Source organism: Gigantopelta aegis, chromosome 9 (assembly GCF_016097555.1).
Source record: "Gigantopelta aegis isolate Gae_Host chromosome 9, Gae_host_genome, whole genome shotgun sequence".
Taxonomy (NCBI): Eukaryota; Metazoa; Mollusca; class Gastropoda; order Neomphalida; family Peltospiridae; genus Gigantopelta; species Gigantopelta aegis.
Window position 1 is genome coordinate 18,974,356 of NC_054707.1, and position 11,978 is coordinate 18,986,333.

Sequence of the window (11,978 nt, forward strand, 5' to 3'; positions counted from 1 at the left end):
CAACTAATATTGTGAGTAGAATGATAGAAATACACGAAGGAAAGGTTTAAAGAGGTTATCTAAAGGTACATTTTTAATAGATGTATGGGGAAAAAAGAGTGTTATTTAACGCCGCACTCAACATATCTTATTTACGGTTATATGGCGTATGGTTAAGGACAACACAGATATTGAGAAAGGAAACTCGCTGTCGCCACTTCGTGGGCTACTCTTTTTCGATTAGCACCATCCCATAGACAGGGTAGTACATACCACGGCTTTTGATGTACCAGTTGTGGTGGACTGGCTGGATAGATGTATGGAATGAATAAGGTTCATTTTGCCCGAATATTTTTAACGTTTTGTTCCCGAATTTGAGGATTTGCTCCATTACAGTGAGGACCGTTGCTCCTCTGCCCCCCCCCCCCCCCTCCCCCCGTCTCGTACGCTTATGTATACTATTATAATATAAAAACAAGATTAAATATGTCATTACATTAAAATGGCAACAAATACACTGATGTCAGTTGAAAATTTCATAGTGCAATAAATAACATATTTCAGTAGATTTTAATGTCAAGCTCATTTGAAGAACTTTAGATAACTCAAAGCCAGTTGAACTAGACTACACCAAACTATGCATCATATCAAATGGCATAATCAAGGTCAACAGGCTCGTGTGCAGGGAATTGTGCAGGGGGTGGTGGTGGGAGTGGTGGTGGTGGTGGCAGTCTAATCTGTGGCAAGCGAAGTTTTTAGGGGAGTTTGTGTCATGCTCATCTGGAAAATACACTTTAAAAATCGCAGTGAGACCCCCACCTAACCCCCCTCCCGCACAGACGTCTTGTCAAACCTAGAAAAAAATAACTCTGTTTAAAAGTGCCTTTTACGTGTAACTGGAAAATACTCTGTATAATTATTTCCGTGCCTTGATTCTTGGTTTATCACTCCTTGAACTAGTAATCAGAAATGTTTCTCGTGGTAAACTTCAAAGGCTAATTGACTCACAGCACAGTAAATAACTTATGGAAGTAAACAGAAACCTGTACGAATTAGACGTGCTGAATAATACATGTGCTGCTCTATAAGGTCATTTATTGATTCAGTTCTCCTGAGCTGTATATGTTGACATCGGCGGATCCAGAGTGGGTGGCGCACAGGGATCTCGTGACACCCCTCCCCCACACTCATTTGAAGTACCATTTATATTAAATCATCCACAATATACAACACTGAATTGCTCTGAAAAGGGATCGGATTTAGCTCAGTCGGTTGAGTGCTCGCTTGAGGTACATTCGTCGCAGGATCGAACCACATCGGTGGATCAATTCAATTGATTGGGATTTTATCAGTTTCCAATCAGTGCACTACAACTAGTCAAAGGCCGTGGTATTTTGCTTTTCTGTCTGTGAGAAAGTGCATATAAAAGATCCCTTGCTGCATTGGGAAAAAAATGTAGCAGGTTTCCTCTGATGACTACGTATCAGAATTACCAAATGTTTGACATCCAATAGCCGATGATTAATTAATCAATGTGCTCTAGTGGTGTTGTTAAACAAAACAAACTTTTGTTTTTTTTGCTCCGATAACGCATCTTCGAGTTTCTTTTGTTCAAAATGTTCTAGGCAGCACGCCCCCAACCCCCCTTCAGATCTCGCTCCCTTTAGAATCTCGGGTCATCTGTCTTCAACACATTCAAATTGACTCTTTTACAGTTTTAGAGGCGGGACATAGCTCAGTGGTACAGCGCTCGCCTGATGCGTTATCGATCTAGGATCGATACCCGTTGGTGGGCCCACTGGGCTATTTCTCATTCCAGCCAGTGCACCACGACTGGTGTAACAAAGGCCGTGGTATGTGCTATCCTCTCTGAGGGATGGTGCATCCCTTGCTGCTAATCGACAGCGGGTTTCCTCTCTCAATATCTGTGTGGTCATTAACCGTATGTCTGACGCCATATAACCGAAAATAAAATGTGCTGAGTGCGTCGTTAAATAAACCATTTTCTTCCTTCCTTCCATATAACCGTAAATAAAATGTGTTGAGTGCGTCGTTAAATAAACCATTTTCTTCCTTCCTTCCATATAACCGTAAATAAAATGTGTTGAGTGAGTCGTTAAATAAACCATTTTCTTCCTTCCTTCCATATAACCGTAAATAAAATGTGTTGAGTGCGTCGTTAAATAAACCATTTTCTTCCTTCCATATAACCGTAAATAAAATGTGTTGAGTGAGTCGTTAAATAAACCATTTTCTTCCTTCCTCCATATAACCGTAAATAAAATGTGCTGAGTGAGTTGTTAAATAAACAATTTTCTTCCTTCCTTCCATATAACTGTAAATAAAATGTGTTGAGTGAGTCGTTAAATAAACCATTTCCTTCCTTTGTGTATTATAGTGTAGATGTGCTGTAACATCTTGAACTTTGTGCAGAAGGGGAAGCCAGTTAGTGATGCATACAAAAGCAATATGGATTAGTTCACTCATAATTATTTATTAACTGACATCTGTCAAACGGTCTGCAACAGATTGCGGGTTCTACATATGTATAGAAAGTATAAAAAAACCTTTTTCTGCCTTCCTTCTTCAAATTTCCCCTTTTAAGAGTTTTACGACCCCCTCCCCAACAGAATCCCGGAACCGCTCCTGGTTGACGTGATATACAGATTTGGCATAAAATCAAGAAGATAATTTGTTGCCATGCTATTACCATGAGCTATATATCTGCTCAGTTTCAACAGTAACGGGTCCATTACGCAGCGAGTTTTATAGGTTACGACTGGACCGGTTATAATAGGACACCCATAATGAGCAGCCGACTGTCTACAAAGTACGTGTTAATCTACAAATGAAGGTAATCTGGTCATAAAAGCTATTCTTATAGGAGTTTGGAAATGAAAGGCACATAAATAGTTTTAGCCAGCCACTAAGCAAGTAGTTCAGTATACAGTAATCTAGAAACGAGAAGAAAACCTCTGCCACCACATAATGTATACTTATCCCTGTTTCTCGGACAGGACAGCACATGCCACGTCCATTTATGGGGCAGGTGGAATGTATGGGAAATATTGAACCACCTCGGCGGACCCATCGTGTCGTTTCAAGTACCAATCAGTTCCCGACGACTGGTATATCAAAATCCGTGGTACTAGAATACATGTACTACAGTGTCTGTGGGGAAAAAAAAGAAGTCTGGTTTGTTTAACTACACCACTAGAGCACATTGATTTATTAATCATAGGCTATTAGATTTCAAACATTTGGTAATATTGACATATAGTGATATTAATCTTAGAAAGGAAACCCGCTACATTTGTTCATTATTAGCAAGGGGTCTTTTATAGACCCCATAGTCAGGATAGCACATACCAAATATTTGACATCCATTAGCCGAAGATTGATTAATACAAGTGGTTATGTTAAACAACAATTTACGTTTTATGCGGTAGTTGAACAGAAAATATCTCAAGTGACTTTCAACATAGCGAGGTGGTGGGGGTGGGTGGGTGGGGTGGATGCGACAGGATCGGTCCATCGTACATCCAAAAGTCTACAAATGAACTATATCCACCACTAAACATAAACCAATTTGCTCTAGTGGTGTCGTTAAACAAAACAAACTTTTACCCCAAGCACTAATTTGGCGATCTTTATAAAAAGGTTCGACTTTCTAAAAGCTTATTTCTCGTTCCAGCCAGTACACCAGTATATCAAAGGCCGTGGTATGTGCTATCCTAACTATGAGATATGGTGCATATAAAAGATCCCTTGCTACTAATGGGAAAACGTAGCGGGTTTCCTCTCTAAGACTATATGTCAAAATTACCAAATGTTAAACATCCAATAACCAATGATTAATACATCAATGTGCTCTAGTGGTGTCGTTAAACTTTCACTCTGAGCACTAATTTTGCGATCTTTCAGGAAAGGTTTGACTATCTACAAGCTATCTCCAGACACCGGGGAATGTTGTCAGTCGTATTCTAAAAGGCTGCAGTGTTTACAAACACGAGATGAGGGTTGATTGGGTTCATACACCGTACAAAAGCATGTTGTGAAGAACTGTCAGGTCTCGTCAAAGTCATCTACTAGAGATAACAATCGCAGGAAGTTACTGGGTGACTTTATTTGATATACCACCCACTAACCTCATTTAACGTCGCTGAACGTAAACAAAACAACGAGAGGGAATTACACTAAACTAGTTGCAGTGTTATTTATTTTCCTTTTACTATTGACGCCAGCCTTGAATGCGAATCCACGATTCTTGGAGGGATCGTTTTTGAAAGCATTTAACTGGAGAGAGAGAGAGAGAGAGAGAGAGAGAGAGAGAGAGAGAGAGAGAGAGAGAGAGAGAGAGAGAGAGAGAGAGAGAGAGAGAGAGAGAGAGAGAGAGAGAGAGAGAGAGAGAGAGAGAGAGAGAGAGAGCGAGGGGGGGGGGGGGCGGAGGGAGGGAGAGAGAGAGAGAGGGGGGGAGGAGAAGATGAAGACTTCAAATCACAAGGCAAAGCCATCCCATCAACGTTCAAAAAAAAAAAAATATATATATATATATATACTGAACAAAAAAAGAAACTTCCGATTTGTACATATAGTATTTGTTGTGTTAAACCGACCTCGGTGGCGTCGTGGTAGGCCATCGGTCTACAGGCTGGTAGGTACTGGGTTCGGATCCCAGTCGAGGCATGGGATTTTTAATCCAGATACCAACTCCAAACCCTGAGTGAGTGCTCCGCAAGGCTCATTGGGTAGGTGTAAACCACTTGCACCGACCAGTGATCCATAACTGGTTCAACAAAGGCCATGGTTTGTGCTATCCTGCCTGTGGGAAGCGCAAATAAAAGATCCCTTGCTGCTAATCGGAAGAGTAGCCCATGTAGTGGCGACAGCGGGTTTCCTCTCAAAATCTGTGTGGTCCTTAACTATATGTCTGACGCCATATAACCGTAAATAAAATGTGTTGACTGCGTCGTTAAATAAAACATTTCTTTCTTTCTTTCTTTGTTGTGTTAAAGAATTCATTGTATGAAATTATATAGGTAGTATTAGCCTTGAGCTGTATTATCAGGATTCATGAATTTTATCGATTATTTTTGCACTGTTAATCGTCGACAACGTGAAATTCAATTTGCATGTGCATGCATGGTTCGACATGTCCCGTGTAGTATTCGGTCAATTTGTTTTACTTGTCTTACTGACATTGTTGTCAAGTGAACGAAAACGCTTCAAAATTTGTAAAAAAATTAACGTTTTTTTACATTGTAGCATTTTTAGTATGCCAAGAATACCCAATAATTTACGCGATGCTGGCATGTCGACAGAAGACGTTGCAAGGCATGTTGGGAGTTCTAGTCGTGCGATACGAAATCTTCGCGTAAGATTTCGAACGACAGGAAGCACCAACGACTTGCCACGTCGTGGACGTCCGCGTTTTACAAGACCGCTATATCATGAACACGCATTTGCGCAATCGATTCCAAACTGCCACTGCTACTGCTGCTAACACACCTGGGCTTCATAATAACCGAATCAGTGGACAAACTGTTCGTAATCGTCTGCGGGAGAACGGTTTACATGCACGACGTCCTTACGTCGGATGCGTTTTAACGCAACGTCATCGTCTAAATCGTCTTAATTGGGCACGTGTACACACTCGTTGGATATGGCGACGCTGGAATACCGTTCTTTTTTCGGATGAATCCAGATTTTCTTTACAACGTGGTGATGGCAGAGTGCGCGTCTACCGTAGGAGAAATGAACGCACTGCTGACGGTTGTGTTCTTGAACGAGATCGTTTCGGGGGTGGGGGTTGTGTCATGGTCTGGGCAGCCATTGCCCATGGTTATCGTTCACCACTAGTCGTCATTGATGGCAATTTAAATGCTCAACGTTACCGCGATGACATTCTCGTTCATCACGTCATTCCTCTGTTCCATAATAACGCCAACATCTCGATTTTTCAGCATGATAATGCCACCTCTCATACAGCTAGAGACACTGTAAATTTTCTTAGGACAAATAACATTGATTTCATTGATGACTGGCCCGCTAAAAGTCCTGATCTCAACCCCATCGAGCATGTCTGGGATAGTCTGGACAGACGATTGAGGCGTCGTCCCAACCCACCCGCTAACGTCAACGAACTTCGTCAAGCGCTCATTCAGGAATGGAACAATATTCCACAGGCAGAAATCAACACTTTAGTCAATTCTATGCGCCTGCGATGCACTGCAGTGGTCAATGCAAGAGTTGGTCATACCCGTTATTAAGTGGGTGGGTTTTTTTTTAACCCCCACCACACTTGGTCAAAATGTCTCCCAGTTTCTGTTAACCTATGGCCATGATGTTTACACCAAACGATGCATCATGGAACACTCTTTAAACGCATATATAACAATTATTCCCCCGGTTTGTTTTCATCAAGTTATGTTCAAGCAAAGTTAGCAGAAGTTTCTTATTTTGTTCAGTATATAATAATGATAATAATAATAATAAAATAAACCGACCAAAAACAAAACATCCCCAAAAACGAACCCAAAACAACAATATAAAACGAATCCCATTGAAGGAGAGGAGGGATCAGGAACAAGAATTTAAGTGGTGTATTTACTTCTTTTTAAATTATTAAATAAATACAGAAAGAAACAAAGAAGTGTTTTATTATACGACGCACTCAACACATTTTATTTACGGTTATATGGCGTCAGACATATGGTTAAGGACCACACAGATTTCTATAGAGGAAACCCGCTGTCGCCACATAGGCTACTCTTTTACGACAGGCAGCAAGGGATCTTTTATTTGCGCTTCCCACAGGCAGGATAGCACAAACCATGGCCTTTGTTGAACAAGTTATGGATCACTGGTCGGTGCAAGTGGTTTACACCTACCCATTGAGCCTTGCGGAGCACTCACTCAGGGTTTGGAGTCGGTATCTGGATTAAAAATTCCATGCCTCGACTGGGATCCGAACCCAGTACCTACCTGCCACGACGCCACCGAGGCCGGTAAATAAATACAGAATACTTAACGCCAAATGTCTTTATTTCTTACAACTGAAAATGTGAATAATTACGATTCGCAGGCGGCCACTACCATACCAGAAATACTCTGGACAGATGTTACGTAGAGCCACTGTGGTCTGAACATACTGCTCAAAAGATTTTAGAAAGTGTTATTGGCACAGATTATGTATATAGTGTGATGACTTTTACAGATGTGGAGGTATTTGTAACCTTTTAAACCAGTCTGTAGTGTTTCAGTAAACCGATCTTTTCCATTAAAAAAAATAAATAAAAAATAAATATTGCTTTAGTAAATGCTGATAGAGAGCAAGATTCAATCTTTAAAAGTACATGCGTGTATTTTTGCCAAACTATTAACAATGTCCCACATATAATCTAAAAGTTAGCGAACACCACTAGAGCACATTGATTTATAAATCATGAGCTATTGAATGTCAAACATTTGGTAATTCTGACATATAGTGTTAGAGAGAAAACCTGTTACATTTTTCCATTAGTAGCAAGTGTTCTTTTATATGCACCATTCCACAGATAGGATAGCACATACCATGGTATTTGATATACCAGTTGTGGTGCACTGGCTGGAACGAGAAATAACCCAATTGGCCCACCAACTAGACTGACCGCACATCAGGCAAGTGCTTTACTACACGGTTATTTCACAATCCAGAATATGTTTTTTAATGCTACCTCACCACATGTTAAACTACAGCTATTTGATGTCTAACAGAAAGAAAGAAAGGAAAGAAAGGAATGTTTTATTTAACGACACACTCAACACATTTTATTTATGGTTATATGGCATCAGACATATGGTTAAGGACCACACAGCTATTGAGAGAGGAAATCCATTGTTGCCACTTCATGGGCTACTCTTTTCGAATAGCAGCAAGATATCTTTTATAGGCACCATTCCACAGACAGGGTAGTACATACCACGGTCTTTGATATACCAGTCATGGTGCACTGGCTGGAATGACAACTAGCCCAATGGGCCCACCAATCGACCCCAGACTGACCGCGCATCAAGCGAGCGCTTTACCACTGGGCTACGTCCCGCCCCTCAGAGAAAAAGGAAATCCACAGCTGTCATACAGGTTATTCCTACAAACCAGCAAGAGATCATTTATAACTTTCCCCATAGACAAGCCAGCACATACCACAGCTTTTGATGTATTAGTTATGAGGCAGCAAAAAACATACCAGTCCATAGAGGGGGATCGATCCTATGACCCATCACACCTTATCCGAGCGCTCCACAGACTTGAGCTAAATCCCATCCCCAACAGCGCGCTCCACAGACTTGAGCTAAATCCCATCCCCAACAGAGCGGTATAAAGACTGAGCTAAATCCCATCCCCAACAGAGCGGTCTACAGACTTGAGCTAAATCCCATCCCCAACAGAGCAGTCTACAGACTTGAGCTAAATCCCATCCCCAACAGAGCATTCCACAGACTTGAGCTAAATCCCATCCCCAACAGAGCATTCCACAGACTTGAGCTAAATCCCATCCCCAACAGAGCATTCCACAGACTTGAGCTAAATCCCATCCCCAACAGAGCATTCCACAGACTTGAGCTAAATCCCATCCTCAACAGAACGGTCTACAGACTTGACCTAAATCCCATCCCCAACAGAGCGGTATAAAGACTGAGCTAAATCCCATCCCCAACAGAGCGGTCTACAGACTTGACCTAAATCCCATCCCCAACAGAGCTGTCTACAGACTTGACCTAAATCCCATCCCCAACAGAGCTGTCTACAGACTTGACCTAAATCCCATCCCCAACAGAGCGGTATAAAGACTGAGCTAAATCCCATCCCCAACAGAGCGGTCTACAGACTTGAGCTAAATCCCATCCCCAACAGAGCGGTCTACAGACTTGAGCTAAATCCCATCCCCAACAGAGCGGTCTACAGACTTGAGCTAAATCCCATCCCCAACAGAGCGGTCTACAGACTTGAGCTAAATCCCATCCCCAACAGAGCGCTCCACAGACTTGAGCTAAATCCCATCCCCAACAGAGCATTCCACAGACTTGAGCTAAATCCCATCCCCAACATGACAGAAAACCAAACAGGAAACAGACAACAAGATACTGGCAAATGAAAATAAATGATTTTTTAATTATTATTAACATAGGGATACATTTGATAATCATATCAAAAAGAAAATATTTTGGTTGTTTAGTACGCTAAATTAACAACATTTCTAAAATATGAACATTCATCAATCCTGTAATATAGTCATAAGAAAACAAACATAGACCTAAATTACTACTAATAAAATAAACCATTAATGTTTACAGCTCATGATTAAAATAATCTGTGTTAGTTGTGTTACATTTCATTCCTCTGTTAATTAAACCTCTGTTAACACATTGACATGAAAAATGGAGGGGGCAGTAGCAAGAGGGACATTGCACCCCACCCCCCCTCCACCACCTCTAAAGAAGATACAATTTCCTCTGCTCAGAAGGCAAATTATTGGCTTCTCCAGTTGCCTATATAACAGTCTGAAATAGCATAAAATAGACTGAAATAACCTTAAAATGTATTTATTGTTGACTGTTCAATATAGTGCATCCAATAATTATAAAGAATTTTAAAATTAACAAAAGGTTTTGATCTTTTTTGTTACAAGTGGGAGTGAACAGAGGTTAAATCAGCGACATTATTAATTATTTTGTCTAACTAGCTCAAGCTGTCAAACACTTCAATGGTGTCATCTTTTATTAATTTTCAGGACACAGTAATGAATACTTGTACTTTTTATACATATATTGGAGTTAAAATTCGTAACTTTTATTTCTTGTTTTATAATTGTTATTCCATTATGTAAAATATATACAATTTGTGGGGGTTTTCACTTATGTGATAAAAAACCCCAACAAAAAAACATGTTTATTGTTTCGCATTCATGATTCTAAATAAAACTATACAAACACCACTATAATTGATTAAAACATTATTTGGCAAATATCGCCTTTTAAATGTTCTTATATATATATATCCCGGTAGTGATGACATCACGTGGGACCGACTGACAATTTTATTTTAATAACATCAACAGCTGTACGTAACCTTTTCCATGGTGACACAATACTCATAATTTCATGACTCACAAGTTCCGACATAATTCTGTATTAACAGGTTCACGTTGGTATTAATCATCAAAAGAGACACGTTTGTAACGAGATCAATTTAGTCTGCTCTTTATGTATGATATGCCAATTTCATGATGTTTAATGATCAAAGTCTGTTTTAATGTATAATGAAACTGGTTAATAGCTAGCGACGATGATACTTGGGACAAAAACTAGCACGACAGGTGCTGATCCAGAGGGAGGGTGCTGAGGGTGCTCACACCCTCCTGAATTAAGCAGTGGCCTAAAAAATAAAGTGTTTATCAGAGGAATATATAAATGTATTTGTTAGTGGAAGGCATGTTCAGTGTTGGAAGTTGTGTTTTTATTTTTTTTTACATTTCAATGATAGCCCAAAATTGAAAGCTGCCCAGAAGGAAGGAAGTGTTTTATTTAACGACGCACTCAACACATTTTATTTATGGTTATATGGCGTCAGACATATGGTTAAGGACCACACAGATATATAGAGAGGAAACCTGCTGTTGCCACTTCATGGGCTACTCTTTTCGATTAGCAGCAAGGGATCTTTTATATGCACCATCCCACAGACAGGATAATACATACCACGGCCTTTGTTACACCAGTTGTGGAGCACTGGCTGGAACGAGAAATAGACCCAATGAGGCCACCGACGTGGATCGATCCTAAACCGACCGCGCATCAAGCAAACGCTTTACCACTGACCTACTGACCTACTGACCCCTGAAATCTGCACAGATTCATATAAATATACATGATGTAATACCTTGGTGTTTTGGGGGAAGACTGCAATGTTATAATGGCTGTTAATGTATTTTTGAATATTGTAGCTGCCCTTTCGGAAAAATTGCACCCTGCACTTCCTAGATAAACTTACACATTCACCCCTGCACATGAGATATAATGGTTAGATCCCAGTATGTGTTTTTCATGAATATTAAAATACTAATCCAAACAAATAGCCCAGATAGCCGAGGTGTTTGTGTACCCATGACAGCATGCTTGAACCATATTTTAATATAGACACTAAAATTTGGGATAGGTAGCATCACAATAGATCCACTGAAATGGATCTGATTAGTTCTACAGTTAAAAACATTACATTTTGTTTTAGGACTCCACATATAGTAAAGAAAGTACATTTTTCCATTAGTAGAAAGGGTCTTTCATATTCACTATCTGACAGACAGGATAACACATACCACAACCTCTGATATACCAGTTGTGGTGTGCTGGCTGGAATGAGAAATAGCCCAAGGGGCCCACCAACAGGGATCGATCCTAGACCGACCGCGTATCAAGCGAGGACCGTGTATCAAGCGAGAACTTTACCACTGGGCTACGTCCTGCTCTTTAAAAACTTTAACGACACCAATAAAACCGATTGATTTATTAATCAGCCAGTTCAACAGCCCACAGGGGGATCATTATGTTTGAAAGTAGGAAGCTGTTTGTGAAAAGTAGACTCCTATGGAGTGGAGTATATAGTTGTAAACATGAAAAAAAGCCACAGTGGTAGCAGGGCTGGGTCCAGGAAATGTTGGGGGGGGGGGGGGGGGGGGGGGTGATAAGAGAAAAAGGGTGAAATGGACAGGGAACATTTTGTTCAGTATCGCTAAACACTAAACAGAAGTTGCTGATAAATTTTTAATTGCCTCGAAATATTACTGATCAAGATTTTGAAAACAAAATGTCCCTGATGGGCAAACTCATGAAAAAGGCATCTCAATGAAAATTTAAAAACAAAAGATGACAAAAACATGTAGGAAAAAAAAAGAAAGAAGTGGCACTTAAATATATTTAGGAAGGAAGGAAGGAAATGTTTTATTTAACAACACACTCAA